At 38.7% G+C, this 6,776-nt stretch overlaps 1 long non-coding RNA gene across 1 annotated transcript in view; it reads left to right on the forward strand.

The window, feature by feature from the left end:
• LOC135214148 (uncharacterized) overlaps nucleotides 1–4,751 on the forward strand; it is a 69,338-nt gene extending 64,587 nt beyond the window's left edge. Inside the window, exon 4 of the long non-coding RNA XR_010314296.1 lies at nucleotides 4,493–4,751. This is a non-coding gene — a long non-coding RNA (uncharacterized LOC135214148). The remainder of the gene's footprint in view (nucleotides 1–4,492) is intronic.
• The last annotated feature ends 2,025 nt before the right edge of the window (nucleotides 4,752–6,776 follow it).

Genomic DNA, 6,776 nt, shown 5'->3' on the forward strand with positions numbered 1-6,776 from the left:
CTTTTTTTAAACTCACTGTCGTCATACACATCGAATATATGCAGTCTTGGACGAAAATTACTCGGGCGGCGAACGCGGTGTTCTTGTTCGTCTGCCATGTGTAATTACAGTCTGTGACTACCGCTATGAGAAACTCCTAAGTACTTAGGAGACCCCTCCACCACTCTTAAATCTCGGCCTGAGATATGAGTACTCATAGCGCGTAAGAGGCTTCGTAAAATTCTCTTAAGAATTTTCATAACTTTAAGAGTGTTTTAATGATTTAAGAGTACTCTTAAGGATTTGCGAGCTTTGATAAATACGGGCCCTGGTCTATTTAGTCATTCGTGACTATTGAACTCATGAAATATTTTGCACCAAGGAAATTGAAATGATGTTGACAATAGGTTTTTTTGTTCTTGTGCAATGTCCAAAGTTTAATGGCTTTTCGTTATTTTCCATTAAATGGAAGCGCTATTGGCCAGTATGTTTGTTAATTGCTCGCAAAGCTCTTTTTATGTGCAGGTAATTCTTTCGTCACTCTTACTTTCCATAGTGAGCACTGGGGAAGGCCGTTGGTTATTTATGGAAGAGTCGGAAAGGTTTTTTTTTTTTTTTTAAAGGAGATTACACTGAAAAACGATAGAACCTAAAAAGCGGATAGCATCTCTCTCTCTCTCTCTTCATTTATTTAATGAACTGAATTATATTATTAATTTTCTTAATAAATTTCGTTTCACTATTTTGTTTGTCTTTTGAAAGTTGAATCTGGTCTATTTAGTCATTCGTATCTATTGAACTCATGAAATATTTTGCACCACGGAAATTGAAATGTTGTCAATAATTTTTTTTTTCGTTTGCAATATCCAAAGTTTAATGCCTTTTTGCTATTTACCATCAAATGGAAATGCTACTTGCCAGTGTATTTGTTAATTGCTCGCAAAGCTCTATTTATGCGCAATTAATTCCTTCGTCACTCTTACTTTCCATAATGAACACTGGTGATGACGGTTGGTTATTTATGGAAGAGTCGGAAACGTTTTTTTTTTATCAAAGGAGGTTACGCTGAAAAATTAAAGAACCTAAAAGGGGGATAGTCTCTCCTCTCTCTCTCTCTCTCCCTCTCTCTCTCTCTCTCTCTCATCGCTTGGGAGAGTGAGCTTCTACTTAAAGCTTGACGACACGTGTTCGAATCTTGAATCAGACGAGGAGGGACAGATTGGGCTCATTCCCAAAAATCCAGTGCTAGTTTTAACTTTAAATCATAATATATTTGTAATAAAAATAATGTATAATGGGAAAATCAAAGGCTTAGATGCAGGGAAAATGATAATAACTCACAGGCACCCACACCTCCAAAGGGAGGTATTAACATGTTAATTTAGCAAGCTCCACCTTCAAGAGGAATTAACATGTTAACCCCACTTAAAAAGGGGATCCTCTGCACAGTGAATTATGTTCCGTTTTATTAGGCGACTGTTGGGGGTCACAGTTAGCGTCGAGGGAGAGAAAGAAAGAGAAAAACTAGACATAAGTGTTCATTGCTGCATGAAAATGTAATACCTTCAAAACGGGAGAGCCTCGACTCACCTCCGTTGGAGATGCATCTTTCATGAGATATTCATAAGTTATTCTTCCACTGAGATGTAAAGTGCTCTTTTCCCTTAGACCAGACTGAAGTTTTACTTTACGTATTTACATAGCTGGAGAGACCACCCCTTCCCTCCTATGGTTGGCGTTTCTGATTCCCATTCTCATTCCCGATGCTCACTTCGGGGCCAGGCCGAGTGGCTCCTGATTGCCCTTCCCATTGACAACGGTTGTCCGGTGGCAACTGCGCGTGCGCGCTTCTTTTTATTTCCGGGAAGAGAAGGGGAGAGTTGATCAAAGTCCTGCACTGCAGTTTTCGTCCCTTTTGATTCATTTGATTATTTGTCATGAAATCCGAATCAAAGAATGTCAAGTCATTCTGCTTGGAAGGCATTCGCCGAAAAGTGGATCTGATAGCTATGTAATGTTGTGCCCTCAGATTTCAAGCTTATTCTGGCTGCATTTACTTAAATCAATCTTTGGATGATCCAAAACGCGCAATTTAATCGTCGAACATTATTCCCAGGCAAGAGCTCTTCAAATCCGTCAACATTTCTGATAAGAGAAAATCACTTTCATGTTTACTAATATGAAAAACTGACACATCTCTCCGTCTGTCTCTCTCCCAGCGACTTAATGGAACAAAGTCCTGTGTGTGTGTGTGTGTGTGTGTGTGTGTAGGATTTGGAGAGACGAATCTGTAAATATGTATGGAGAGTAATTTGAAGTTCTAAATTTATCACATTCTCTCTCTCTCTCTCTCTCTCTCTCTTCTCTCGTCATTCCCCCCCTTCCCCCCCTTCCCCTCCACTCCTCTCCCCTCGCTCCTCCTCCTCTCTCTCTCTCTCTCTCTCTCTCTCATATGATTTTTTGCATTCTTTTTCGGCCATTCTTTCTAAACGAAGAAAGGAAAATGAGACTTCTCTATTCCGTTGTCTTAAGCGGTTTCCTTATTCTTCAATAAATAAATGGAATGAATAAGAATGTTAATTGCTATTCTTTCTCGGTTTAGTCTTCTTCTCCACCTAAAAAGAAGAATGAAAGAAACATGAATATTCTGTTCGCATTTCGGAGTCTTTCATCTCCCTCTCTTTTTAAAAAAAATTTTTTCCTCTGAAGAATGGAGGTAAAGAAAATCGTATATATTAAGAGGGAGCCAAAAATATTCTTTTTGCATTTTTGGAATCTTTTGTATTTCCTTTTCTTTTCCGGTGAAAGAGTAAGCATTTGCAAAGGATGTCATTTGACACGTTCTTTTATTCTTCCTTTTGATTCTCTTCTTTCAATCCTCCTTCCTCCTCATCTGAATAAATGAAATAGAAAGAGGAAGGTGCGATGAGTAAAGTCTTCGAAATAATAAGTATCGTTCACCAGTAACTTTCTATAAACGAGGCATATGATGGCCAATATCGCCTGGATATAGCAGTGCTCCTTTTCTCTGTGTTTGTCATGAATTCATCGTCATACCATAGTAGATTCACATCAACCATGCATCTGATGTCTAGGCCAGTCATATGGGGCCAGTCATACGCTCCTGATTGGCAGGGCTGGAAACTCTCAAGTCTCTCGAGAGAATTCACATAAGTAACCCTCAGGAAAGGTGGAACATACATCCTGCCTATGTGAACTCTCTCGAGAGACTGAGAGTTTCCAGCCCTGTGACTAGCTTATCAACAGCCAATTAGGAGCGTCGTGAGGGACTGGCCTAGACATCGGATGCACGGTTAATGTGAATCTACTGTAGTAAGCCTTATGCTTATGTGTATTAAGGGCTAGCGTTGTGGAATTTTTCTTCACAAGATCTCACTCTCAGCTGTTTAGTTTGGCTGTGAATGAATCGGTAACTACTCCAATTCATTTTCTTGGTGGCAATGTACTGTAATGAATTTTTTATTTTATGACAAACACGCGTGACATTTTTATATCCACAAATGTTAAGTTTCAAATATATACCGTTTCATAGTGAACTCTTTAACAGAGAAATAAATTACACCGAGGGAAATATAAACAAGTGCCTCTATCACTACTTAGGTCTTAGTTGACCGTTTATCGTTTTATCAAAGCCAAAGGCCTGGGTTCGAATCCTGCCATTGGGAGGTGCACTTGTCAAGAATAATTCCCGTTAAGTATTCCATTCCCATAAACGCTCTTTGATCAAAGACTGAATAAATACACACGGAAAGCTTCATTCATTTTGCTCTAAACTAAAATGAAATGAATGCTTAATATGTAAAAGGAGTGAATCTCTCTCTCTCTCTCTCTCTCTCTCTCTCTCTCTCTCTCTCAGCTTTCCTAAACTTAGCAGAGCGATGCTTTCTCTCCCCCCTCCCCCTCCACCCCCCATTCGTCCCTCTCCCTAACTTTGCAGTTAATTGCCCATCAAAGGAATGGTTTGGCTGGAAGTGGAGTCTTGACTCAAAGGAGCCGCTCATCTGCTCAGTCGAATCCAGCGAAGACCTTTGTTTATGGGACCCAGACTCAGTCTTAGAGTCTTTGCGACGTCGTTAGTCTTTGACTCTCATCGTCTCAAGTTTATTGGAATGGCTTCAATATTGTATGCAATTTATTCAGTGCTTCCAAATTCTCAGATTTATGTAAACTAATAATGTCCAGTGGGAGTAATTATGTTCCAGCTTTTAAGAATGTAAAAATCCATATTCATGGTAGCATACAAACTCGCAATGAGAGAGAGAGAGAGAGAGAGAGAGAGAGAGAGAGAGAGAGAGAGAGAGAGGGATAAACGCCATTCAGTTATTAATAAGCCACTCGGCATTAAAGGTCCTCTTAATTAGTGAGTTAATTGTCAAACCGAAAAGCATGAGAGAGAGAGAGAGAGAGAGAGAGAAGAGAGAGAGAGAGAGAGAGAAATTGTCATTATCAAGTTTCATTTGCATTAATACCTAATAAACCATATGAATATCAGATTTGGAACATTCGGTACACATTAGTCCTCAATATTTCAACGGCTGCTTCCTCTGAGTAGGACTGAATGGATGTTGGATTCATTCATTTCGAGCACTGACGAATTAAACGTAATGTCAGGAACCTTCTCCATTATCACAACGGACTGATCATTTATATATTTACTGAAAGCATTTACCTCTGTCTCCTGTTTATGAAAAGTTTAAGAGCCAAGATGAAATAAATGAACAAATAGGGAAACTCAAGAATGGATAAATGAGCTGCCCACACAAAGAAAACTCAGGTGTTAAGTGGCTGAAACGTGTTTTGGAAAAAAAGGCTTTCCTAAGAAGAAATTTACCATGAAGGAAAAAAGCCTTAAAAGAGATTGTGAGCTGGATAAATAAATGTATGAGTAACATAATTGTTCAGGTATTATCAGCGAGGGAAATGAATGAAAATATTTAAATTTAGGGAGAAGGACAAAACATTTCCCTCATTAATAATCACAAACGCTACATTTTTTTCGTGAAGAAAAATTCTCCCCATCAATGATAATAAAAAGAGAATCGACGAGGATAATAATAATATTGATAAAAATTTCGAGTCTCCGCGGGGTTGCATTTTTATTGGACTTTGATTTCCTCTTATAACCCATTTTATGGGACGAAGAATAACTATGAATTATCAGATATTGAATCGTAACTTCTTCATCTATGGGAGTAACAGACACTTTCTTCTTTTGAATGGTAACTAAATTGATGAGGGTAATAACAATAACGTCTTCCCCACCGTTATCCCTACATTAAGGGGTCGGTTGCCTGACGCGCCATCTCCACTGCCTTCTGTCAAAGGCATCATCCTCCACCAAACCTCTTCTCTCCATATCTTCCTTCACTTTATCTCGCCATCTCATTCTCTGTCTCCCTCTGGATCTTCTTCCTATAACAGGTTCCTTCCCAAGCCCTCTTCCCTCCCTTCTCGTCATCCATTCCCACCACATGCCTATACCATATCAGTAGGATGTGCTAACAACGTTACAAAAATTAGGACCGTAATAGATTCGAGGTTGTTGTTATTGTTGTCTGGTGTGTGTGTGTGTGTGTTTTTTTTATTGTTTTGAATTAAGCCAGCAGTATACTGGCACAGGGATCTTTCTCCTGCAGCAGCCCATTGGCTAAACTACATAAAACCCTGGAACAGAAGAGAAAACTTGGTTGTGCGAGAGAGAGAGAGAGAGAGAGAGAGAGAGAGAGAGAGAGAGAATATGGACAGGCGGAACAAAACCCATCAGTAAAACAAAAGGGTTAATAAAAGCGAGGGCCGTTATAGTTCAGTGAACAGGAAGGGAAAATAGAAAAAAATGAGATAAACAAAGGTCCAGGTAGAGAACCAGAAGGTCAAGAAGGAAAAAATCAATATTCTCGTATGGACGACGAGAGAACTGATGAAAATGTTCTTTAGAGTTCAGTGAAAATTGGAATGCAGGTCATATCTATATGAGATATGGGCCAACCCCTTGAAGACACAAAGGTACGGGCTTTGGTTTAGTTTGTTGCTTTAGGATTATTGGTGTTGATATGGAGAGCTAATATGGAACTTATAGATTGACAATTTAGTGTCATATTTAGGTAAAGGGGTCTTTGAATTTCACGATATGCCATTGTTTTGTAACATATCTTGTAGTTGATTGGCATTTTGATCCTCTCTCTCTCTCTCTCTCTCTCTCTCTCTCTTTTTCTCTCTCTCTCTCTCTTCTCTCTCTCTCTCTCCTAATCGAATTTTTTGAACATGATGTAAGTTCAGACATTGTAGGAGAGCTAAAGTCTATAAATGATATTTATAACAAATTCCTGAATGTATTATCGAAGCATTGCAGATTAACACACACACACAGACATAATATATATATATATATATATATATATATATATATATATATAATAATATCTATATATATTAATATATTATATATAGGTATCTATAATATAATATATATAGACTTCACACGTTCAGCAAAAACAAGATGGAGAGGCGATTAGCATCCCAGTGAAGCAGCTGCGGAATAGAAATGGTTGAAATACCGGATCAATTTCCTCAGTTTTTCCAGTCAAAAGAGAATCCTGCCTAACTGATAACTACCAGTTATGTTCAAACCAAGAATGCATTGCTTCCAGAAATAGGCGAGGAGAATTGCTTAATAATCACCTTCAGCCTATCTTCCAAGAAGAGGGCTCTCTCTCTCTCTCTCTCTCTCTCTCTCTCTCTCTCTCTCTCTCTCTCTCTGAAGTTTTATCATTTTTGGT

The sequence above is a fragment of the Macrobrachium nipponense genome, chromosome 45 (assembly GCF_015104395.2).
Source record: "Macrobrachium nipponense isolate FS-2020 chromosome 45, ASM1510439v2, whole genome shotgun sequence".
Classification (NCBI taxonomy): domain Eukaryota; kingdom Metazoa; phylum Arthropoda; class Malacostraca; order Decapoda; family Palaemonidae; genus Macrobrachium; species Macrobrachium nipponense.